This window comes from Neopsephotus bourkii, unplaced genomic scaffold (genome assembly GCF_033783945.1).
Source record: "Neopsephotus bourkii isolate Nb327-2 ecotype Australia unplaced genomic scaffold, CSIRO-AGI_Nbou_v1 NB_53, whole genome shotgun sequence".
Classification (NCBI taxonomy): Eukaryota; Metazoa; Chordata; class Aves; order Psittaciformes; family Psittacidae; genus Neopsephotus; species Neopsephotus bourkii.
The window spans coordinates 7471817-7499182 of NW_026900570.1; positions in this window are offsets into that span (position 1 = coordinate 7471817).

The following is a 27366-nucleotide window of genomic DNA, read 5'->3' on the forward strand; positions in this document are numbered from 1 at the left end:
GGCCACACAACATGGAGTAGCATCATTTAAACTGCAGTGAGGAAAAGACACCAGCTCCAAACCAAGCATGGGTCTACCCCTGCATCTGACCTCTGTTCCTCCCCTCACACCCTGCTCCTTCAGGCCAGCTTGAGGCAATGGGCAGCAGCTTGGTGTTCACACCTCTTGAAGGGATAGCTTTTCTTCCCCTCTCCTCATCACCTGGCCCATCCCCAGACACCTCCTAGCAGGGACACAGAGAGGGTGTGCAGGAGAAGCAGTAGCCCTGCCGGTCCCACTTTCCCACTGTCTAAAATCAGCTCCAGGGTGGACTCCTGCAGAAGCCACAGTAGGGCTTTAGGGACCCAGGGGGCATGTGCGGGAACTGCTGCTTTAGAGAAAAACATTTTCCATGTTCCCTAGGGACAGTTTTTGTTTGTTTATGTTCAGATACAATCTCTTCAATTGTTTGGGAATGATAGGTTTCTCCCCTTGGAACTGAAAAACACAACCTTTGTAAGATAGAAGTAGAGAAAAGCGGCTGGCATTCATAAGCTGCTGCATGGCATGAACAAAGGATATTGAGATAAGACTGTGTAAAAGAAAGGTTTCTGTTCTCCCTGATTATGCACAGATGCAGTACAGGCTTGGGGAAGGCTGGGGAGGGAGAAGGGGTTGTGAAGTGGCAGGATCACAGGTACCTCACAGTTGTGGGAATTTATCCACCAGCCTTCTTAACACCTTAGAAAAACGAGCTGGAGTAATATTTCCTCTGTTTTTCCGGCTAAGTGTGTAGTCAGAAATATTTAATATTAAAGTGGGTCAAACACAAAGAGAGAGAAAGGAATGGAAAAATATACAAATACTGGCCACAGTCTTTATGCTTTTTTTCAGCCTTGTAGATTTCTGGAAACCAAGATTTTATCAAAATCTTAAAGGTCCCAATTGTTTGCGCAGCTCCTCGGGCAAGAATGAAAGCAAATTAGAAAATGAAAGCAAATAAGTTTGTAGACTATAGTTTTCCTGCTTTTGTTTTTAATTTTTATATTGCATATATGGGGCCTTTCAGTGAGATCAGGTCTGTTTATATTTCTTTCTATTCTGTAATAACTTTGGAGAAAAAAAAAAAAAAAAAGACTTAAAATAGTTATTACATTTAGAAACCTTGGCCAGGCCCCTGAACTGGTTTTATTTCTTGTTTGAAAGAAGTCAATGGAAAACTCATATCAGAGTCAATGCTTTTGAGGTTTTTTGCTGCATTTATCATGCCCAGATAGACAGGTTATAGATAGATACACAAGCCTGAGTATTTTTTCCATGAAAAAAAAAGACAGATATTAAGCGAAACTATTACAGTAACAAAATACGTTAGCACCGATTTCCAACGATTCATGATGGTCTTTCATTAATCATGAAAGCACAACTTTTAATTATAATTTATAATATAAACATTATTAGAATATAATTAGAGAGTTTTTTTTTTATTTATTTCTTTCAGAATTGAAATGATTAGCACAGGTTGATGGAATCTACAACACCATCCATACAGTGAAGAAAAGCATCATTCCCATGTTCTGTATTAAAGTTACACAGGTAAGCTTACAGTTCATTTAGGGCAACCCTTTTGAAACAATCAATTTGAGTGAAAAAAAAAAAGCCCTCCCTAAGTGGATTAATTATCTTTGTTTCTCAAATAGGGGCTTAAAAGCATTCAGTATAGGATCCATAAATGATCCAATTTTCTAAAGGTTGCTTTAAACTGTATCCCTCAGTGGAAATACCCTCCATATCTTATGAGCCATGTCAATCAAAACAGCAGCAGAGTCTTTTCATGACTGAATGCAGACATTCAAAATCTGCAGCCAGTTTATGGACGGTCAATTCACCCTGAAAACAGCACATCCCATCTGAGATGCTGGCTCACTCATCACTGCCTCCCTTCCGATGCCTATGTGCTGGTAGCACACTGGCTGCTGCAGGACCTGCTTGGCTGTCTCTGTGCACCCACAGTAAATGTTGACCCCAGTAGCCACTGGAATTAAGTGAAACAATCCAAAGGAATCTCAGGTAGCAGGAGGTCACATGGGTTTCACGGAAACTGGAAACTTGCCCAAGCGTGGAGGCTTTGCAGTGTCACCCAGCTTGACCCCGAATGCCAAGTTCAAAACCCAGTGACTGCCATTTTCATAGCCAGCCAACTGAGCAGACGGCAGAGTTGTACTCGATGGCCAAAATACATAATGCACCAGATCCTCATCCTATGTAAACAGGGAAATGACCATAGCACAGCTATGCCAATTGATTCTAATCAAGACTCTGGGCCAAGAAATTAAAAGGGCATGTCTACATGGCTCAAACCAGTGCTGTATTACAGATCTCTAAGCTAGCTTCAAATGTTTTCTTATATGGCACAGTCCAGTTCCATATCGTGATGCTAACTTGGGTCCCACAGGTCTCTCAGATTGCCAGTTAATTTGGCTACAATGCATGGTTACAGCTATATACATACTAGTATGTACATATGGTGTCCAGGAGATCTTTATGTCCTGCCACGCTGCATGTTACTGTGCCCAAAGTCACACAGATTTACCTGGTCACAGAAATACTTAGGGTTTATATACCACTCAAGCAGACTGTTTTTCTCTTTTTCTTGTTAATTATGCTTGATTAAACAAGGCTGAATCCTGCTTTTGAAAGGAAAACAAATTTTTACCATGTTATTGTTATCACAGTCCTGTTGGGAGATTCATTCACTGCTTTTGTCTTCATTACACTGCTCATACCTAGCCTTAAATACTGGAGGTGCTAAAAGTTTTGAAATCTTTCTTAGTGAACACTGTGACTAAAAATTACCATCTACCTGTCCAAAATTACTCCCGTCCTTTCCTTGTGGATTGTTGGATCAAATGGACATGCACAGCCCTGCTGCCAATGGCAGCAGAAAGACCACAGATGAAACAAGCTGGTCGGTGACTTCCCACTCCATCCTCTTGCACAGCAAAACAGATGTGGCAAACCACAGAATCATAAAATAGTTTGGATTGGAAGGGACCTTCAAAGGTCATCTAGTCCAACCCCCCTGCAATGAGCAGGGACATTTTTGGCTTGCTCAGAACCACATACAGCCTGGCTTTGAAGGTCACCAAATTCTTGTGGGGAAAATTATGCTATAAGCATCTTATAAGCAGTAGTTGTAAATATCTGTGATTTTCAGAATGGATTTTTTCACAAGTAACTTGAGATAAAGTGTGACTGTCCCTGTGTGCCTACTACACTGATGTGCAGATGTGCAGAGGGTTTGTATAAATCAGTGCTAGAGAAAGGCCTTTTTAAAGTTTGTCTTTTGGTCCCTTGAGAGGGAGCAATTCAATGGGTTTATTTGTTTTATCGTGCTCACTGCTGCTTAAAAGAAGACAAAATGTGGCAAGCAGCTCATTAAGAGAGAGAGATTGGATCTATGTTACTATGCAAATGCTAATCCATTAGGACCCTGCTCATACACCAATCAATCAATTAACTCGTCTGTCTCTGTATTGTTCATTATTTGAAAAATGCTTTTAATCATTTTGCTATGCATTAATTAACAGCATGCCTACTTGAAAAGAAAAAAGAAATCTAGCATTCCTTGGGGCTTACATGTACAAATATTTAGTATTCAGCTGTGATTCCATGATTAAGATGTATCATGTAGCCAAAGATAACACAGGGATTTACAGGAGCAGATATACAGGGCAATTTGATCTTACATCAGCTGTTTCATATCTATCTTTTCTAAAGGACTTGATAGAGTAAACCATTATATGCAACAGATTTATACAAAATAAATTCAGAATTGCAGAAAGAGAAATCAAGAGGATAAAATATGTTTTTCCTTCTGCTATTGAAGAAGTCAGTATCTGTGCACCAAAATAATAGCAAATGGACACAACCCCACAGACTTCTAAAGAAATACTACAGTAGATTTGAATTTGGCTTCAAAATTCAATGAGATAACAATAGACAGAAAAGCTGTTCTGAATGGAGCTGAATCTTCTAAATAATAGTGACTTTCTATTAAAGAAATAAATGTATTAGGTGAGGGAGAAAATGTGTCACAGTAAGGGGATGAAAATTCTAAAGTGGGCAATAGATGTGCAGTGGGACAGGCAATGCAAAATTGATACAGAGGTATGTGGAATTATTTGAGAATAGGATGAGCTGTGCTTCTTGAGTATCCTAGAAGTCAAGCAGCATTATTTTACAAATGCTCTATGCTGGAGTTTCGGGATGTTGTAGAAAAAGGATGAGCAGCAGTCAAGGTGAGAGGAGAGTGATATACAGGAGAATTTAAACAAAGGTGACAGTCGCAGAGAGTGTCTGAAGCAGATTAATAGACACAGGAAAAATAGCAGCTGAGGAAAGTTCAGGATCAAGGATGAAACGAAGGTGACAAAGAGGTAAAGCAAAACATGAAGCCTGGTTTCAAAAGAGTCAGGAGTGGTTGTATAGGGCAAAAGGATGTCACTGCTGCATGCAGAGCTCTGTTTCTCTTCCTCAGATGAATAAGGCTTTTACACAGGTGAGTAATGCCATTAATTTCATTTTCTTTCTTATCAGCTGTTGACTTCAAAGAAACTCTGTATCTGAATATGGGCTCACAGATGCAGTGGTTTCCAGGCTCAGTATTCAGTCTGACCTAACAGGCAATCTCTAAGCTGCCCCAGGGCCTCAGTCTTGTGCTTGTCAGGCAGGCTTTGGTGCCCTGTTTGCACCATCATGAATGAACAGCTCCCCTCTTTCATTGCAGGCTTCTTCATGAGGCCATTACCAGAGTGATCTCTGTGTTCTGGGCTAAAAAGAAATATGCTGCTGCTCGAGTCTTTGCATTTTCTGCCTACTCTGTCTTTAGTAATTTAGTGGAACAAGACTAGGAAAACCCATGCATCATGAGCTGCTAATTCTCAGCACACATCTGCCTTGTTAAGTATGACTCATCAAGCTCAAATTGCAGAGTGTTTATCCATTTGAAATCCTGAAGCTTTTACTGTAAGAGAAGGAAAACGACTGATCCCCTTACTTAGAGGCTTGTTTTCCATAATGTTGCTATTCTAAGGATTTCTAGGAACACCACTACTCCCGTAGAGAAAGCATTGAGTTAGATTTTATTAGTGAATATATGCTAAGCAACATGCATACAGAGGTGAAATGCTATCTATAGTTGTGAATTAACCTTTATTTATATACTGCACCAGCTTACACTCCTTTTTTCTTTCTGAGTTTTGTGAGTTGTGTTTATATGTTCTATTTTGGGAAGATATTTGAGAATCTGTTCAAAAGCAACATGGAGTAGTAAAATAAACAGAGGGCAGGACCTCACCATTTATAACTCAGGGTGTGCCACCTGTTTACTATTTTTTACTCATATTTTCCCCTAATAACACTAATATACATTTTTGCTTCAACATGCTAGTTATCTTAGGCACAAAAATCAGGGCATCCTTATTCTTGGCCACTGTTTGTTCTGAATCTCCTGAAAACAGAAACAGAAGAAATGGCGCAAAAATACAGAAGAATGAAGGTGCTTGTTCAAAGTCACCCTCTGGGCAAGCAGCAGAGCTTGAAATAGATAACTATTGAGATGGCAAGTGAGCACTGTAGAAATGCCAAGGACCAAAGCATATGTTTTATTTTCAGGGGAACTAGTGAGTGTGTAAAACAGAGCTACTTGAATAATAAAATGTGCTCTAACCTACTGTATGCCCTGTTACATGCACAGTGTACAGGCTTTGGGGGAAAAAATGGTGTTATGGAAGAGATGGCAGCTTCTGGGCTCGAGCTGGCTGCAGGGTGCTTCCTGAGCAGATGTGTTCCTGCAAGTGCAGCTTCTTGGAAAAGGACAGTTCACCTCACTACTCTTTAGGTACTTCATAACTGTTCTCATAAGAGACAAAAGAGGTTGTTAAAAAGAACTGGTTAACGTATCTGTAAGTGTGTAAGATCGGACTTGGTTTGGGAAAGTTTTCTAAGCTTTCAGAGGGTAAGAGAAGAAAAAATGGGTTTTCTTCAACTTTTTCATTAAAAGAACTCGAATTGGATTTGTCCAAGAAACAGCACCTGTAAGAACATAAAACATCTTTATTTATATTTATAAAAAAAATAGTTCAACTGAAATTTCTGACCAGCTCTAATTTTGATCATTACACGAACACTGTGCCTTTCCCTGTTGTAGGAGACGGAGTTTGCTAGCAGCAGCCGTGGGGGCGGTGTGAGTAACTCCTCTGGAAAACCACTGTGCTAATGGGATGGGGAGTGGCCACGAGATTCAGGAATCATTTTATTTATTAAAAGCCATCTTTCACTCACTGACAGGAAGGACAAATAAGTTATTGTTGCAATAGCCCAAGATGTGAGAGCCCTGGCACTCATTCCTCACTCTACCTCTTTGGTCTGAGCCTCAGACTAAAAAAGTCTCAGAAGTATTAAATGCTGAGCTGTTTTTATTTTAATTTGCCATCCATAGACTGGGAGTTTCAACACTTCCTTGCTTCACATAGAGTATTGGGTGGAAAAGAGCACGTGATGTCTGTGGAGCTGCATGGCCACAAAAGCCAGCAAAACATCCAAGGTCCTGTTGCTAAGGAATATTAAACAGGAATTCTGGGGGCAGAGGAGATATTGTATCCAACAGTATCCCAAATTCTGGTTGACACAAAGGAAATGAATAAACTCGGACTCATTCAGCTCAGTACCATTTAAAAGATTTGGACAATGAGTTCTCACTGGGAAAGGACAAAAACTAGTAATGGAAGTTTTTTTTTTCCAAAGCATTAAACAGGAAATTCCAAACAATGGAAAGTTTAAAACATTAAATCTAGCACCAAGACCATGAGTGTATTTCCTTTCATACGTATTTGTTTAGCTAGGAAATGAGTGAAAAATATTTATTGCCTTTTCTTCAGTGGTAAAGGCAACATTTTTTTTAAACTTGTAGGCATCTGGTCATGGAATATGTTTATACATAGCTGAGGCCAGATAGGCTGCACGTTTTATGGGTTTGTGTATGGAGATACAGAAATCACATACTGCTCTGTGCCGATCTCCCCTGCATTCCTGGGGAGAGAGAACTGCAGATCTAAGCACTTCTGAGGCTTGAAGAATTCACCAAGAGACATTTGCCTAACCCTGTGATTACTTCTATCTGTGCCTGTAAACATACTGTAAATCATTATGGTATGGGAAGTTGTCTTCTTGCATTGATTGCAGATAATGGATGACATTTAGACAAGAGAAAAATGAAGTCCTCCCGCTCCTGACATTTTCACCACTTCTTTCCTTTACTAATTTTCAATGTCAGAAACAGTGTGTGCCAAAGTGCTAAAGTGTTGCTTCCATGGATTTGCAAAGTGAATTAAGCTATCCATCCATCTCCTCTGAAGAGCATATTGATATGCTCCTTGCTGTGTGTGAGGTAAGAGAGAAACAGCTTTTCAGAGCTGTGGTACTGGTGATTATATTTAAGAATTAATAGTTAGGCCACTGGATTTCAAAAGGGTTGTATCCTTGCTTAGATTTTAGCTTTCTGTCCCTGAGAAATCTGTGACTAACTTCAAAACTGAGGCATGCACCCCTTAGTGCACCACCTTGTACAACAGCTTCCACCCTGCCCCGTCTTGATGTCTCACAGCAGTTTGGTAGGTTTCCTACCAGAGTTGGACATAGAAGTATGGGCATCATAGGCTAGTGAAAGGCCTGCACCACTCAAATGCTTTCCAGTCATCAGAAATGTCTTATCCTCAAGGAAATTCTTCTCATCATGTTTTTGTCTACCAGATCCACGATCCTCTGTGAGTCTCCCATAAAAAAATGTGAAAGCCAGAGCAAAAAATCTTCTCTCTGAATTCATTCAGTCACTAGTCATGAGTCACTGGGAATGACAAGCAAGGTTTCCTGATACAGGAAGTCTTATATAAAATTAAGTAAATAATCAAAAGTGCACAGGTACTGGAGCCCTTTAATTCATTCCTGTTTTCAGAGCTCTCAAGGTCACAATTTCGAGCTTTATTTCATAAACTATGGTTAGAATTTCCTTTTTAAAAAATGGAGATACCATTCTTTTCTAACGGATCCAGGAACTGCAACTTTAAAAAGGCTTTCCCCAACACCTCCAAATACTGCAATATCTTTACAGATAACTTATGGTCATTGCCACTGACTTAAATGCTCTGCTTCAAAAACTTAGTATATGCCACTGTGCCCAGGACTGGCTTTGCAGAAAGAAATTATTTAAATAGGCATGGGTGCTTCTAGTGTTATTAAAAATTGTCTCCTTAGTAGTTTTGTGTGGGGAATGAAAAATAGTTGCACATGACAACAGTGAAATGATGTGGATGATCTATCCTGGACTTCACCAGCTTGTGAACAGTTCTCTATCAGTCCCACATTTGTGTGTATAGACCTTTAAAACAATAAACCAACACTAGAGGCCCAAAGCACAGGAGCAGAGGGGCAAGCTTAGGAACCAGCTAGTCACTGGCCTGGGACTGTGCATGCTTGTGTCTGAGTCCTTGTCTGACCTCAGGAGGGATCTTGTCCCCTCCCTCCCCCTTATTTATCCTGTTTGTAAGACAAGGTTAATGATTTTGACTTTTCTAGTAAAACATGTTGAGATCTGTCAATGAAAACTGTCACAGGAAGAAGGCAAGAACTGTTACAATGACTGTAATCATCATTCCCAGGGCTTCGGAAATAATGAAGATGATCCCAACCCAGAAATAAGTCCTTTCACTAGATAGGCAGTTACAGATATGAATAGCATCAAATACCAGTTTCACATTTTGGTAACAAATCTAATTCTTCCTATATTTGGAGGTTAGCATCTTTTCTGTGTTTTCTAGAGGACCCCTCTTAGCAGCCTGTGCCTGCCCAAGCAAAATATCTGAACAGTGGTGACATGCTTTGCTGAATCACACCTTTCAAGATTATTTGCTGAGTATTAACATTTCATCAAGTTCCTTCATGGAGTTTACTGGATCCCACTGCTCTGTTTGCACTTCCCTGCTGAGCTCCATTTGTAGAGCCAGCTAAATCACATCCCTAACACTTCTGGTGTGGTCTAGACCTTTGAGTCTGAATCTTACCCCTTTTCCTAATCTCTAATAATCACAGTAATGCCCCTTTGGTTAAGAACTTAACTTGATTTCCTCTTTTTGAGTGAAATTCAACCCTGGGAGCTTTGTGTGGTAGAGTCACACCACAAAAGAGTGATGAAGTCCTTGTGGTTGTGTTGCTTCTACAGATGTCTTGAACAATTGTGGCTCTAAACTCAGTTCCCATTCACTTTGTCTGCAGGTCTGGCTGCTGTCCTCAGCACAGATATTAATGTGTCTCCCTGGACAATTCTCCAGGATTTGTCCTCATTGTCAAATCAGTAATGCTTTCCCATGGATATTAAAAGAAAGTCAAGGCAAAATTTAAGCTTGGTGCAAATATGAAGCGAGCAGTAGGAAAAGACCATGGGGGTCAATAAACAACTTTGGGCAAAAAACTTTGGCTTAAAAGAAATCTTGGAGACAATTACATTGCTTAAATTAAAACCCTGTTAAAAAAAGGGCATGGACTACAATGAATCAGTGAGAAGTCCAAGGTTTTTGTTAGCAGGTTGTAGCCCATAGTGACAACAGGCTGATTAATACTGAAACTGCCTGCAGGAAAGGGATCCTGTGTCAGGAGATGAGACCTGTGCATTACTCACAGAGGTCTCCTGGAGGGGCAAACAGCACTTTTGGCCCTGCCATTTCAGTCTGTCAGTGGATCAAAATTACAGGCTTGGAGATGAACAGGAGAGAGTTTCACCTGCCTGGGGAAATTTAAGATATTAGTATGCATAACACAATTTGAATCACTTTCATAGTTCTTATCCTGTTAGGTGTACAACAGGATCTAAATAATATGCATTCAGAACAGATTGTTTAGTTATATTTTATTTTAAACCTTTCCCCTCTACTCTCCTTCCTGTCTCCCTCTTTCTCCCCTTTGTAAATGTTTCATAATCAAGATGCTTTTCTCATTACAATTTCTGTGTGTGACATTAAAATATGTTTTAAAATTCATAACACATTGCTTGATGTTAAACTTTACTTAATAATAGACCATTAGTTCACTTGATGCATGACACTCTGAATACTTTGTACCAGTAAATATAGCAAACTCATGATAATTACTATGTGTAACATGTTTGCATTCAAACATGACCTTGAACTTACTTCTCAAGCATTTCAGAAATGTCAGCTATGATGATGATCTTTGTTCATTACTGAAAGGAATTTCTGGATCTGAATTGTGTAACACACATTTATATCTATTAAAAATGACACAGTAGAGCTATTTTTATTGTTTTAAACTTTTAAAACACTTTTAAATCTCAGTAGCCCTCTGAGTCATGCAATCCTGTGACCATCCTGGCATATTTCCAATCCAAAAGTCTATTAAAAGCTTTGACAAAAGAAACTTTGATTTATTTCAGAAGCAGTGACAAGGCCAACCTGTAACACTGCTAAAAGTGACATAGGCATATAGCTGCATATTTTGCTGAGAGTAATATAATCCTAATGTAAAAAGAAAATTGTATTATTTTGTGCAGAAATGAATGTGGTAGGGAAAGCATCCGCAGCAAATGAGTGCAATATAGCAACACAACCATTGCTTCCATTCTGCACAGCCACAGTAGTTTGGTTCCCTGTCCTTGGGATAGGCAGCCAGCTGAGGAAGCTACAACTGACCAAACGGTTCAGGCAACTTGCCACGGGAGAGCAAACATTTCAGTGTGAGATACCGTGATGGTGAGAAAACACACAGCTGTTGAAGTCACTTGCCCTCTAGTAGATGACACTGACCTTTAACTTACAGCTGTGAAGTGACCCTCACCTACACAGTGTTCTGCAATCATTTAGTAGCTTTGCTCCCATTGGAAAAAACCCCAATTCTCATAAAGAAAAAAATGTTTTTTTGCTAGGAATTGGTGTGGCGTTAAAACCTCAGTGACCGCCTCCAAACCAGAACACAATACCATCCCAGCTGGAGCTGCCTGTATTTGGAGGATGGTGAGATTCCTTCCCTGCTTCCATCAGGGTATCTTACTGAAATGCTGCATTCACAAAGAGTTAAAATTAGAGGGTATCTGTCCTTGTGCTAAAAGCAGCAGCCAGTTCCACTTCTCTGATGCTTGTTTGCTTCCAAAGCACTGAGACTGCTTTTAATAACAAAGTGAAAGTGACACTGGTGCCAGTCATTTATATTCCCCTGTGTGCATTTACATTCAGCTTCTCCTGTGTCTTTCCTAAATTAGGTACTGTCCATATTAGAATTCAAGCCATGCCAGCCACAGCTATGTTTAAATGTGGTTGTATACTAGTACGATCCCAGCATACCGTTTCTGACCACAGGGGAATGTGGATTTTTAAACCGTTGTTGCTGTTTCCCATCCCTCCCAAAGCACTGTAAGCTGCACTGTGCTATTGGTGGCAGGATGGGCCTCCAGTTGATAGAAGATGTGTGATTTTGGTAAAGCCGTACTTATTTTGACCTGTCTAAACTCTGCTTCTCTTTCTCTGGACAGACCATGATTTGGTACCAATGTTATTTTAGCAGGCAGAAAATGCATAGATTGTGTTGCTCAGTTCATTACTAGAGGATGCTCAGGTCTCTGGGGAAAGATACAGAATAGCATAAAAAGAAAATCCTCTGGGACCAAAGGCATTGCATGAGAACTATGCTAAACAGGAATGACAGCAAAAACACTCTTCATAGCTTCTCAGTAGCAAGGCTATTCCTTCCTTTTCAGAGGTTAAATGCTGCAGTTATGACTAAAAAAGTTTTAACATGACCTTTTGAGCAAGAATTCTTTACTCAAAACCATGCTGTGGATTCCGCTTTCTTTATACATAGTTGGAAAAACTGAGATTTTAGGTAAGACTGTGATTTGACTTGTGATTTGACTCATTGGAATAATGCACTAGTGTAAAATTGACCCATGCAGTGATGATTCAAGTCTGTGGAGAATTCAACCCTTTAGTCTTCTGTTTGAAGAGCCATTAAATGCCAGCTTTACATGACAATGGACAAGTAAATGCCCCGCAGTTCACAGAATAGCAATGCGATGACTGCTTTTTCATCACCTCCATTGCAATCTGGTCCAGAAAAAGAGGTCTCTAAACAGGGATTGAGGCTAGAATTCCTAAATCAAACTGGAGGTAGTGCACCAGTTTACCTATTGCTGTTCATTAAATAGTGGAATCACCTTCTCACTCAGAAGTCAGTTCTAAATCCTTGCCTCTGCCTTGACTCATGTGGTTGAAAACTAGGCTGTGGTTCACATTCAGACTCTGATGTAGGTGTATATAGGGCAGAGAATACATGTTTGACTCCTTCAGGGGAGAGAAAAATTGCAATTTAAACCAGAAAGTTGCAGTATTTTTTCTCTATCATCAGCAAAGGCAGTTTAGGAATTGCTACAATAACATTTCTGACAAGGCAGAGAGCGCAGTTTTTCAGATAGGAAAAATAAGTTTTATATCCTTAAGAATACTGTTTCTCTGAAAGATCTTGGAAGCTTTTAAGCGAAAAGTATCTCAAGTTTCAATTGGGACACTGTCTTGAAAGACATGATACTTGCTTCTGCTACCCAGGCTTATAGGTGCGTACGCACTCAATACTAGCAAGCCATATAAGAGTCAAAATTAATTTGCTGAGTACACTGTATGAGTACACTGTTGAGCATGATGGTGTTTCTGTGAAGAGTCTGAGAAAAGGAATATAGTTAAGGGAATGAACAGTTCTTGCTTCTTGATTCAGGAGGTGGATTCATATCCAGATCAGTCTGTGCAACCAACTTATTAACTGGCATTGGGTAAGGCACTTCAGTTAGGATTCAGGGAAGCCACTAATATCACACTTACAAACAGAGGCAATAAAAGCTAGGAACATAATAGTTTTTTTTTCCTGACCTGTCACTAACTTGCCCTCTGCTTTCGATCCACTGCTGTCCTAGCAGAGCATTCATCACCACGTGCCTTGCCACCCTTCTCTCTGGCACTGCTGGTCTGCAAGATTGTGTGCTGGTGGCCAGCAGATTACAACAGCCACGCAAACTGAGCGAGGGCCAAGGGGCTGCCTGCAGTCACTGTGTTGCAGAGAAGTGAAAGGGAGGCTGAGTTAGGGTGGGAAAGGCTCTGGAGTGAGAAGTACCGCTTTTGATCCACCTATTAAGAATCCATTACTTTTACTTTTTAAATTAAAAAAAAAAAAAAGTGAAAAAGTAGGAATATATTATTTGTAGGACTTGCGGGGGGAAGCCCTTAATGGAAAAGTATCTTAAGCTTCAGTTAGGATGCTATCTTAAAAATGTCTGAGGATCATAAATCAGAATAATCTAATTGGACTTACCTCATTATTATACCAGCTAGGAATGTGCCCTCTACATTTATCTGGAGAAATCTTCAGTCAGAAATTATGCTGCTTTGTAAAGTGTTTTAAAGCCTTTGATGAGCTGTTGAATAGCAAATTTCAGTGCTTTAGGCCACCTTATTTAACTTAATGGAGTATTTGTGCAATTAAAGTGATAACATATTTTTGGGGTGGTGTACATCTGAGTACTGCTAGTTCTGTCTCCCTATAGAAGAAAAAAATCTTTGTTTAATGGCAATGACCAAAAGCAGAAGGTGGACTAATTTGTGTTTGGGGTATGTGAAGGAGTTTTTCTTCTTCAAACAGACACATGTTGCTTTGATTAACAGACTTTCAGTCTTCAAAATGCCTTTGCTATATCCATGTTTGGATGAAAAACGTATGTTCACCTTCTAATAAGCTGTTATACTACTGCTGGCACAACTTCTTACCACAGATTTGCCACAGGAACCATGATTCACACTATCATGTGTTCTGGACTACTTGAAATTACAGTTATTAAGCAGTTCTGAGAAAGGCAAAGATCTGAAAAAATCAGCACATCCTGCAGAGTTTCAACTGTTTTACAAACATGTCAGGTATCTCATCCCTGCCACGCACCCCACTACAAATACAGACATGCATTTTTATAGGGTTAGGTACAGAGCCTTATCCTGAAACAATCTCTTCTGACCCATTAATCCTTCAAAAATGTTCTCTCTTCATTCTCCCCCCCCCCCCCCCTTAGGTTTCCATATTTCCCTTTCGCCTTCATTTTTTCACTGCTACTTTACCACTTCATGTTTTCACTTCCCTGGTACTATTTCAAAGTGTTCCTAGGTCTCTTTTCTCTTTAGCTTCTCACCAACCCTTCTTTCACTTCACACTTTCCCCTACACCACAGCCAGTGTGTGTTCAAAGAGCAGCTCTGGATCCTACTATGAAATCAACCAGTATCAAACAGAGCCAGATGTGGGTCTCCCTTATTGTCAGACTTGCCAGTATATTGAGTCCAGCAACTTTTGGCCACTTGTGGGGGGAAAAAAGAAAATGGAAAAAAAAAAAAAGAGTTTTGGGAAAAATATTTAGAAAACCCCACTGCAAAGGGCAGTAGTTTTGGTTTGGGTTTTTTCTTTTCCTAATGGGTGTGTCTGTGTGCTGGGGCCCACAGCTTAAAATAAATAAAATCCTGGGATGACTGTGCTGGCTAATTTGCGAGATAAGCCTTTTATGTTGGGGATTTTGTCTGGACAAAGTGAACAGGCTGGAAAGCTGAATATGCAAGCAAACCACTTACCGTGCCTCTTGCATCACAGGCATACATAATATGTTAATCATCAACGTTCAAGCACAGCTACCAGATACGGTGCCAGAAATAACTTCTGCTCCTGATTTTTGTTGACCTCCACTTTAGGCTCTTGCTTCTAACCCTCGCTCACTTTTGGTTTTGAAATCAGTGGACAGATCAAGAATTTCACAAAACCCTTCCTTCTTTAACTTTGCCTGTGTATGAGACACCCCTCTGATATGCCAAGCATTGCCGTTGGCCATTAACTTTCACTCAACAGCCTATGAATTAATTTACCACGCTGACATGGGCAGTTTGAGGCACAGCGTGAGTCACCGCTCATGTTATGGTTTGTTCAATTATATCCCAGTCATTTGAGCTAATTGAGTCAAATGATACAGTGTCACAGGACTTACTGTAAGTCCAGAGGATTTCTCCTTCTGCCTAAGCTGCTCATCTTCAGCTGTCAGCAGCTGACGGCACTCGGTGCAATTGCTGCCAGACCTCTGGCAGTGAGAATCTCCAGCAGCCCTGCAGCCCCTTTCGTCCCTCATCCCCTGCTCGCTGGATGGACACATGTCATCCTGTCCTCCCAAATGTGTGCCGGGTCTCTGGGTGCCTGGTTCCCCACAGGGGAGCCCCGTGGCAGGGGTCAGCCCGCCTGGCAATTCGTGGTTTAGGCCCTGCCAGCGCTCATTGCAGCCTCTTGTGGCTTTACTCGGAAAGGGAAGGGGAAGTCGTAGAGTAAAACTAACTGTGCTGATTCTTCTCTTTTCTTTCTTCTCTTGTGTGATCCCTGAGCCACCTTTTCACATGTGCAATTCCTTCATGTGCCGTGGGATTAGTCCTGTTTGACACCGGGATAAATGACAGTAGCATTTACTCCCGTGCTGTAATAAAGCACTGCATTTAAATGGGCACATTTTACTTAGATTGTAAAGTGCTTTGCGGATGTAAATTAAGTGAGCCTCCTGTCAGCCCTGGGAGAGAAACAAAGAGCATTATATCCATTTCAGAAGTAGATAATCTGTGACACAAAGAATTCGGGACAAGAAGCTTGGCTGCCTAAAATTAGACTCCTTGGGCCAAATGAAGACATTGTGAATCCGTGGCTCATGTTAGAAAGCAGCTATTCCCCTCCAACAGTGTCAAGAAGACAGCAGCATGTGAAATGTTTGAACTGCACGTTACAGCCACGTGTGGTAAAACCTTGAGGGGATGTTTAGACACCCAGTTCCCAAAATTAAGCTTAAGGAAATTTTTTTCATTGACGTTATTTTCAAGGAAAAATGTTACCATTAATCAAATTAATTGTTTTGGCTTGTAAAAAAAATCAGTCTTTAATCAAAAACTGCTTTCAACATTAAAAAAGAAATACTCTTGGTTTTCTTTCAAAAAGTGATTCCTTTATCACTCAAATACTACAATAGTGCTTCACATGAAATTATGAAAGCAGGACAACTATGAAGGTGCACTCTGACTTAGAGTCCAGAGTTAGCTTTCAGATACCTTGGGTTTGGATAAGGATGAAGCCCCAGGAGGCTTCTGGTGCGGGTTACAGACACAGCATCTGGAATTCTGCTGGGGCTTTCAAGGCAAGTTTTGCACCCAAACCATGAGAAGTGAGAGCTAGCAGGGTGTGGGGTAGTCATGCCTTGGGGCAGGACCTGTGAGAAGTCTTAGAAGTTTTCTCCAGCTCCTAGAAGAAGGAGTCTAAAAGAAGGCCAGGAGGGAAAAGTGCCAGTGGTGGTTTTGGCTGAAGGTTGACAGGCTGTTATGGAATAACCTTTCTCTCAGTAAGTCAGAGCCCAGAGGGATTGGCTTTTCACCCCTACAAACGCTGCTCTTTCTCTGGAAGTCAAGTAGTGACTCCTACCAGCTCTTTAAACCACCGACTCGTTGAGGATTTTTAATTTGATGAAACAAGCTTAATTCAGTCAGGTTGGGGTTTTGTTTGTTTGTGGTTTTTTTGTTTGTTTGTTGTTTTTTTTCCTGGATACCAGGAACTGTTGTATTCCCTTTATAGTTGAACTGTCAGTAAAATGCATCACTAGAAAGAAAAGTATTCCTTTCTCCTGCTTTATTTCTGGTTTTAACCCCTTCTAGAAAATAACAGTTTGTTTTGTGCTTTGCTCAAATAACATATATGATTCACATTTGGCATGAAAAATATAGGGAAAGTGAAGCTTCTATCAGACAAAATTTTCCCATTTAATTCCATTAATTGGCATCATACCAGACTGACATTCTTACAGTTCAAAGAGGTCTATTTTTCCAGTGTAAAACACCTGAATAAAAGGTCAAAACAACGCAACATCGGCTTAGATGCTACACAGGACCCATTTGCACACAACGGCTGGCAGGAGAACATATTAGATCTTCACTTCAGATTGAAATTTCAGGTGTATGCAGATTATAAATGCTAGCTGGTCTATTACTTTGCCCACTTGGCTGCAAATTGCTTTTGTGACACTAAGCACCCAGGCACAGTAGTGCTGCTTTAGCCATTGCTCTGCATGGATGGCCAAAGGAGGAGATGCTACATTCCTACACCAACAAAAACTGTTCATGATGGAGATTTACTTATACATGTATAAAACAATGGAAACCACACATCTGTTGAGGCATTTCACTAATAACAAGAATATTCCTTGCATTCTTCTGAATGTGATGACCCAATTGACATGTTGATTTGCTTAGCATCTGCTGTGATACTGGAGGAAGAAAACGTCACAAAACCAATGAAAAGACAAAACCAATAGGTTGGAGGGGATTTCTTTCACTCCAGTTCCTGCTTGAGGCAGGCCTGTCACCAGCAGTAGATCAAGTCAACCATGGCTTTGTCTACCCTAAATTTTTAAAATGTCCTGGGATGGAGATTCCACAATCCCTGTGCTGTCTTTTGTAGCATTTCTTCATCCTTTCAATAAAAAAAAAATTGTCTGTTTCACCAAACAAACCTACCAAGTTGTATTTTGACTGCTGCCCTTGACATTGTGCTATGTGCTCTGTTACAACTGAGAAGAGTTTGGCCCTCTCATCTTTATAACTACTCTTCAAGTGATTGTTGGAAATCCTGAGTAAATAAGTCTGTGTTACTACATTAATTACTACATTTGAAAACTTTCATATTAAATACACCAGACCACAGCTATTGGGGTGAGGGCCTTACTCATATGAGCCTTTCTGAATCTCCCAGCTGAGATTCATCCTACAGTGGTGAAGTGCGCCCATCAGCAAGACAGTTCTGCAATCTTCATCAAGACCCAGCAGAAAGAAGACTTCAGGTTATCAGTATCTGGTTCCGGAGGTGACTGACTCTCACCACAGCTGGCATTAGTTAACTCAGCAGCTAGGGAAAGCTGCCTGAAAGTAGGTGGAATTTTATGCTTTACATCGAATTTGATGCTTTACATACAACAGTGCAGGAGATGCTGCACAGTTCCTCCTGTATTGCGTAGAAGAAGAGGGTAGAGCTTTCTTTCCCTTCTATTTTCTAGATATTTCACATATTCCTCAAAAAATTACATCAGGTTTTATTTCCTTCTAAAATGAGAATAAGATCATCAGAAATGAATTAGATCTGGTTCTAGTGTAAAACCACAATGGAAACTTTTCTGAAATGTCAAAGCTGCTATAGTTATTACTAAGGGAGCCAGAGTAGTTTCCAGGCTTTGTGTTATTTCTTTTCTTACCATTTAGTTTAGTTGTTTGTTTTTTTTTACTGGGGTCTTTGTTGTTGCTTTGTTGCTATGTCTAACATACACAACAATGGTAAAACATAGTGAAAAAGGCTATTATGTATCTCCAAACCATGTATATCACTCTCACTTTTATTTCTTTATTTTTCAAACACTGGCAGTGGTCCTGACTGTAAGAGTCATGAGCTTTGGTTAGAAAACAAATGATCATATTTGTCTTTTTTTTATTACTCCAAGATATCTGAATTAATAAGTATCCAGACTGTCACAAATAGCTGTGCTGCTAGATTATTTCCATGGCCTCTCCACTTGGTTGACATTACTTGGGTAAGGGCTAGTTTTGCTTTAGCTCGAAGATGTTGACTTGAAAAAAAAGAAACTTGTAGGAATGGGCTACGTGTGGTAGAAATTTTTCCTTTTTTTTTAATTTTAAGATTTTATTGCCTTTCTCATCATTTCTTGTTGAAATTTTGATCTAATCGAGAGTGGAAGGATGATCAATGTCTTGTTACTTGCTAATACTGAGGAATGAATTGAAGTCCCCTCCCGTTCTCAGAGGGAACCTGAGCTAAACCTTGTGTCAGTGTTGTCTCTCACTTTCTTCTTAAAATTCCTACCAAGGCATGGATGTGGTGACTGAAAGCTAGACTGCATCCTGAAGAAGGGCTCTATCGGCCTGCACATAGACTCCTAAAATCACAAGACTAGAAAAGGAAGTATCTAGTTTAGTGTCCTCCCTGTAGATGGGATTAAGCAATGTGAAGTCATTCTTCACAGATGTTATTCTAATCTGTTCTTAAAAGCCTTCAGTGTAGAGAGTCCGCACCTCTGGGGATTTCTGTTTAAAGCTTTAAAATTTTCTAAACTAAGCTCAGATAATAGTTGCTAATTTGGGGATTTTCTTGGTTTTATTTCTTACAGGAAGTAAAAGCAAATATTCTCATCATCCAGATATGAAAATGAATTACAGATAACACCAGGCAGAAAACTGGACCTTCCCATAAACCAGATATTTTACACAATGGATATGCACTTTAATTCTATCCTAATGAACATGGCAACAGTTCACAACTGTTGATGGTATTTTCTGTATTGTTAACCTCTACTGTAGCAATTTACATTAAAGACAATAGTGTGTTGTTCCCTGAACATGTCCTACAAAGAGTTCTCTCCACACATGTCATGTGTTTTACAAAGCTAACCACATGGTTGCGTGTTTCCTATAATTCTTTTAAAAAATCTTGCAAAAGATTTGTCACAAAACTTGAATGAATTAGCAAATAACTGGAAGGGATTCAGAGAGCAAACAAAAACAATGAACGGAAAGGACTGTGGATGTTCATCTTATATTTTGAAATTGCATTAGCTTCCAAGGGAAAAAAATGAGGACAGGTTGTAAACTGAAGTAAATTTCAGTGTCAGTGACTTTAATGATTTTATCGCAAAAAATGCCATATTAAGTATTTGCTTTGAACTCAAAAACTCTGAACACATGGGATTCTTGTTTATTGTCATTTAAAAGCAAACTGAAAAATCCCCAAACTCAAACTAAAATGTCTACTGTGAAATTGCAGTAGAAGATGTGATCTACCTTTCTAGAACCATGAAAATCATCAGAACTTATTCTTTGCATGAGAAAAATGTATGTTAATTGCTAAAATCACCTCATATTTGTTTGGAGGGTCTATGTAAAACAATGTTTATACTAGTTGTAGATTTGTTCCTAAGGTTATAATAAGGAGGAGTTTACAAGACCTGCAAAAACCAAAGAGTAAATTCACCTGAAACTGTTAAGTCTCTTTGCCACTGTACCAAATGGTATTGGCCAAATGAGCAGATTAACTGCTGGCATTTTAGTCTGATTTACACCTGAATAGTTTTCTGGGAGAAATAGGCTAGCATGTGTTCTAGCTACCTCTTGCTGGTTAAGATAAAGACAAAGATGTTGAAATAAATGTAATTTGGGGTTTTTTTACAAGAAATTAGGCTTGATGTTGTTGGCTTAATTATTTACTTTCATTATTTATTATTTATATCAATTTCTCTACATGTATCCCCTAAGAAGACTTAAAATACTTCCTACAGAAGGATCTTTCTGCTCAACAAGTATACTCCCCCTTGCCATACTCTGACATAGAATCATAGAATCACAGAATTGTTTGGGTTGAAAGGGACCTTAAAGAAGACCTAGTTCCAAGCCCCCTGCCATGGGCAGGGACATGTTCCACTAGAACAGATTACCCAAAGCCCCATCCAACCTAGTCTTGAGCACTTCATTTTAACTCCTTGTTCTATGCTGTCCTAAGAACAGTTAAAATAATTGCTATTTTTCTATGCAGAAATACTCTGAAATAGATAGTTTTAATACCCTTTTAGTTCCTGTTTCATGACACAAACTCCTTGCTGTGATCTGCATTGTCTGTATCAGCCCTGAAAATGCTTGTTTACCCCTTTTTGAATGAAGATACAGTATATTGAGACATCACAATAGAATTATCAAGAAGACAATTCAGCAGTTGAACCCATAAGAAGTTTTTGAGTAATAAACCTGACAATAAACCTACCAGAGGTGTTTTCCAGAAGGAGGACAGGCATGAAGGGAGGGAAGACAAACTAGCAGGCCTGTGTATAAAGCAGAGCAACAGATAGACAGATGTCATAGACAGGGGTATGTTATATTTGCATTAAAGCTTTTCTAGGAACTGATCACAAGATTTGATTCTTTACTATTTTTTTTCTTTCCATTGTCTCCTGTATTGATTGTGTACATATACCTCAGAAAACTAGTCTTCTAGCCGGGACCCATTTAATTGCTAAGGACAAATAAATGCAAGCAAGAATAATTTGCTTCTAGCTTTTGTACGCATGATTATTTATCATAGCTACAAGTGAGCAGGCTATGGTGCCTCAAAGGGTTACTATGTAGAAGCTAAAGAATGTCAGCTGGTTATAAGTGCTCCAAACCATTTGCAATCAATGACTAAAATGGTGCTTCAGGCTAAGGTATTTCACTTGGGAGCTGTAGTGGGACAGCAGCATACATATTTCACTCACCCAGGCTCAGCTAATGAAAGATAACTCGTTAAGCTGCAGTCATCTGATTACTTGCAATATGAACGCATAGATGAAAGCAGGCATGGGCCAGCAAAAACCAAGTTATATTTAAAACCACAGACCTGAAATTGTGTGTTCTGGGATTTAGTATTAGAAATTATCAGAAGCATTCCCCCTCCCAGAGAGGACGATTCCCCTGGATAAAAATTATACACAACTTGCAGACAAATCAGTGTTTATTAAAAGGTTTTGGCTATTATTTTGTTGTGTTTTTTTTTTTTTTTAGTTCTCCAATTATGATTTCCCTGTAATATGATCAAAAGCACAGTCCTGATCAATTCTACAATAGTTGAAAAGTCTTCTCCCTCAAGATCCATTAGGAGGTTTTGTTCGAATGACATTTGAATGATTGGAATGCCTGTCATATTCTACTCTTTATTTTGCTCTTAAAATTTTTATCAAGTCAGAGGCCAGAAAAGTATAGAGATGGAAATATTAAAAAAAAAAAGAAAAAAAAATTGTTGTTCTGATCATCCCATGGATCAGATAACAAAAAGAATATATCAAAACTGCCATCTTCCTCCAAAAACAATTATCACAATCTTACAGATGTCTTTAACACTCTGTGACCTGGGTGACCAACTGTGAATAACAAAGACCAAGTGATGAATAGCTGGAATGATTAGTTTGCAAACAAATCATCAGCTGAGTATCACTTGTCCAAACTATTCACCAAATATTTATAGGGCAAGAAAGTAGCACTGCTTCATGAATTTGATTAGATGTGACAGTTGGTATGAGTCAAGGAGCTGATATAGATGGTGAGCCAGATTTAGTGTGATACCCAAAAATGAAGACAAGACATGGTTTCTCTGGGGCCTTTCAACCGCTGATGTAGCAATCAAACCAAATATGAAATCATCCAACTTTCATGGACCCAATTTTATGTAGATGAGGACAGTCTCTCACAATGCAGTCCAAAAACCTGAGAATTTTACAGCTGGCACCTTAAATTTACAAAGTCTTTTATGATTTATTTTTTCTTTACTAATCTCAAATTATTTTGGCCACATTATCCCCTGGATATATATCTCGTATTTGAAAGAGTTTTGGAATACTTTTTCCTTCTACCCTCCTTCTGGAATCTTTGGACATATGTCTCAATGTAATATCACCCTCAATCTGAACTGAGATGTTCTTTCAGATCATTAATGAAGTTACTGTGAAAAACTGAATGCTGTTGACAGCTCCAGTGTGTTAGTAGGAAGCTTCCCTTAGGTTGCAGTAGCTTATATTACTATTCTGATAGCAGTGCCTCAGTGCTGTGGAAATACTTTTTTGGCTAATATAGAGCTAATCTGAATTGTTTAGAGGGTAGCACTGCTAGCATTATCTTTTCAGTAAAAAAAATAAAAATAAAAATAATATATATATATAAAGGTATTTTGGTATTTCATTTAAAAGCTCAGCTTTTCAGTGCAAAATTAAAAGACAATGTATTTTTTAATAGAACCTGGAGTATTTTGATTCAAATATTTTTCCACTGTTTTTTTTGGGAATCCTAGCTTTGATGGAAAAAACTTTCTTGAGATTTCAGATTTTACAACACATTTTACAAAATAATTATCAGAACTATTAAAATCTGGACATTACTTTTTACTTTGCCTTGCTGTGCTTCTGCCAGCATGGTGATTCTGATTTCAGTAACTTACCAGTGGTAATAATAGCACAGTATAATAGAAAATTGTGGTTTTATCTACATTCTTTTGCCCACAATGTTTTAGTTGAGCAAAATTTTGCTTCCTCTTGTATGACACCTTGTTTATGATATAGAAAATGAATTATGCAACTGCTGTGTAATTGCCTTATGGAAGGCCATGCGTTCTCCACCCAGTTAAAATCTGAGTTTGTTCTCACACCAGGTGTAGATGGGTAGAATGTGCAATGAGACACAATTTCAGTCCGTATGAATGCGTGAGAGTCCATAAAGTTTATGGACATAAATATATGTAAGCAGCTCTTTGGAGTTTTCCTTATAGAAACCTTCTGCTCCATTGGAGGAATTCTGCATTTAGCCAGAGCTTTTGCACCTACTATCTTTTGTCCTGTAAATTGTCTCCAGATTCACAACTGCTATGATTAAGGCTGTCTGGGAAACCAAATGCTTGTTAAAGAGAAAGGACTTATGCAGGGAATCTGAAAACACAGGATCATACCCTTGATAGACCAAAGTTCATGCAGGTCATTTTTGCCTCTTGGACCAGAGCCAATGCTACAGGAAATGACACAAATTTTGAGTTATTTGGCCTCAGAACTCATACTAATCTCTGACAGTGACAAACACAAAACATATTATTTCTTCTAATACATTTATTTTTGTCAGTTGTGACCAAATATATTCCCAATATTTATAAGATTATATATATGTATCTACACACAAAGTCGTGACCTGCCTAACTTCCTTCTGTGATCAGTTTTCCAGTAAGAGCTTGTAATCAGGATGCATCCATAGCAAAATTCAAAGGAAAAAAGCCCTTAAATTCTCAAACTCCAACAAATGTTGAAGTAGTTTTTTATGAGGGAATATTTAATTTAAAATGCAATGCGTACATCATTCGTGTTCAGATGGCACGCTTGTTTTCAGTGTTTGGAGGATGATATTTATAAAGGCTATTTTAAGCATTTAACTGTTGTGAAATTCAGTTTACTAACGCCTGCAAACTTAAGTCCTCCCTGTCGTTAATGGAGAGAGATCAATATATCCAGATGGTAAGTCTGAACTTCTCTGGAGGATATTTAACGTAGGATTATGTGGATATCTTGTACTGTGGCAAAGTGGGTTTTTTGTGGGGGTGGGAGGTGGTGGTTTTTGGGATTTTTTTTTTTTTTTAATGGCATAAAGAATTCTTGTGGATGAGTAAAGTACAGGAAAAAATACAGTAATTTTGTATGTCATTGATATAATGTGAGGAAATACAACCCCTTGCTGCCGCAGGTTTCTTTTGTGGGCTGATGCGCACAAGCTGTGGCCAGTGACTTGAATCAAGTACAGTCCCTGAGGTAACAGAAATGCTCACCCCACACAGACCACGTTCTCAACATCAGCAGAAGTCCATGTGTGAATATCTTGGATCCTCCAGCAGATCTGAGACTGAAACAAGGGTTTATCAAAATTGCCCAGTGACATAAACCAGATTTTTGTTACAGGAAATATTTAAGTTTGAGAAGTTTTTCTTAGAATTAGTAACTTCAGTTTACTAACTTCCTCTTTTGGTATCACAGTTTACACCACTGTGACTGTTACCATAGATGTGGAGTGTGGTTGTTTCCATGGTAACATGTGGTGTGCCATAAACAAACTACACAGAGATAACTTGAATGTCATTCTTCTATGCTACTGTAAGCAAAATGTAAATAAAATTGAAAGAGGATGTGAACAACATTTAGCATTTTTTATGGCATATTCAAGTAGGTTTTTTAAATGCACATTTTAATGAAAATCCAGCAAGGCAAAGTCATCAAGTCTTTAGAAGCATTTGAGATGATAGTTTATGAATCTTAAAATCCCAGTTCTGATTTCTCTTTTCCTCTGATCATGTAACTTCACCTCTAGGCCTCAGATTTCACCGGTTTGAGAAAAGTATAATAATATCTACTTGCCTTTAGAAGTCAGATGAGATAGTTATTGTTCAAGGATTTATTTAAAATAATTGCTGTTATTATTATTTATTATTATTATTAATCATCTACTTATTTGAATGGCAAAAAAAAAATCCAGAACATATTCCTCATTACACCAGATCTGTTAATTGATGTAGTAGCAGTCTCACCTGTAACTGCAACTGGTTTAAATGTGTAAATTGCATATGTCCCAGCCTTCTTATAGCCATAAAATATCAGTCTCATAATTTTCAGTTGTTTAAAGAATATAATTTTAAATGCTTAAAATATTGCAATTATAGCAAACAACTATTTTTTTTTTTAATTTCAGCTATGCAAGCCACAGATCAGACCTGATTGCCACCACAGTCCAGTTAATGGCTTTTACAACTGTTCGTGTCATTGGAGCTCAATTAGAAGAACCTAGTTTTAAGATGGTCCAAGCATCAATGTCCAATTCTGTATGTGCATGTGGGCTTAGAAAGAGAGAAACAGATTTATTTTCTGTGTTTGGCTTGACAAAACATTGTGAAAAATGTGTCAACCTACATGGCTCATTCAGGCTGCATAAATGTTACACACATGGGTAATTCGAGGGAAGTTATATTTAGAGAAGCAACAGATTGTAAAGAGGAGTTGAATCACAAGAGTATTCAGTCTTTCAGCACTAGTAAAACCATGTAGATTAAAACCCACATGGGTAAATCAAGAAAGCGTAAGTGATTTTGGAATAAGACTACACTAAACGTCCATGAAGCCAACATCAGACCATTCGCTGCGTGAAGAACTTGTCAGCTTGGAAGTTCAAGACTGGGAACATTTGAAATCCCCTATCAGCCAGAAGCAAAACGAACCTCCACAGCAGCTGCTCCCAGTTCAAATCAGATAGGAACTGCTGAGCGAGGATGTTAAGGCCTACCAGGGCACGTGTAAAATTTACATATGTTAGCCAGCCTTGGCTATTGAAATAATGATGGTTTATTTTCATTCAACTTCTTTATGAATAGCCCAGTATGATTTTACTAATGCAGCATCAGATGATTCTTCCTGTTGCCATGGGCAAAAGGCTGAACACCTGATATTATCTCTGCTTGAAAGCTGAAGGAAGGCAGGCTCAAAAACTTAATTCCTGCCCATTTCCCAAAATATGGTGGAGATATTGCTCAGCCTACCTCTGTTGCTGGGAGAGGACATTAGCCACCAGCTGCCTCCCAAGCAGGCCTCCAGAGATATCATTTATAGTGAGTGCTGCCCAAGGCACTCCACTTCTCCAAAGTGTGGCATCTCTTTCTAAAAGGGCAGGGATCAGCCTCCTCTGTGGGGATACAGCAATTACTGTTCACTGCAGTTGCACTCAAGTAAGAGAAGGCTTGAGATTTTTCTGCTTCTAGGAACAGAAATCCTCACTCATGTTTTACCTTCCATCTCTCTATGAAAAGAGAAATGCTACAGAAATATATATAGCTACAGTTCATTAGAAGACACTGCATTTTCACCCCATTTCCTGGAGGTTCTGTTATTAGGTGCAGTACACTGACACATGCCTCTGCGTGTTACAACCAGGACCCAAGTCAGCAATCCAGGAAATGTCACTTGCAGAGATTGCTTGGTGGAAAACACTAGAAAGCAGAGTCTAGTATGTCATTCATTTATTTAGCAGTAACAAATGGATAAGTGGGTTTTTTTCTGAGTTGATGTGCTGTCTGTGGGGATAAAGGGTCTCCAAGCATCGGAGCAGACCTGCACTGTGCACACTGCACTATTCTTACCTTGAAAATTTAAGCTGGGTAGCTACTACAGCCTTCTTGGCAATTACAGTGAGCCTGAAGTGGCAATAATTTATCCTGGGGTGTCCACACAAGTGTCCTGTAAGTCTTAATGTCTCAAGGTGGCTGGCTGCCTTCTTTGCTCTTCTTTTTCTTGCACACTTTAAGGAAGATGAAGAGAAGAATAGGACTGTAGTTTGATTTAACTCACATTCCATTTTAAATTCCTGCACCACTATGACATTTCAAAACTCCTTTGTTGCAGCTGGGACCTCTTTCTCAAAGCCGTTATATCACAGTGGGTGATGGCTGATTTAAAATCACCTCTATGCAGTGTATTGAATTAGCCTAAGCTTTTGTAAATAGTAAATTTATCTAGCTTTTATGGCTGGAAATTTTCAGGCAAGGGAGTTCTGTGGAGCCCAAGTGCTGAGAAAGCAGAAAGAAATCCCCAAAGGCCTTAAAGTGTACTTTAAATCTCATGAGTCAGTGTGGGGAT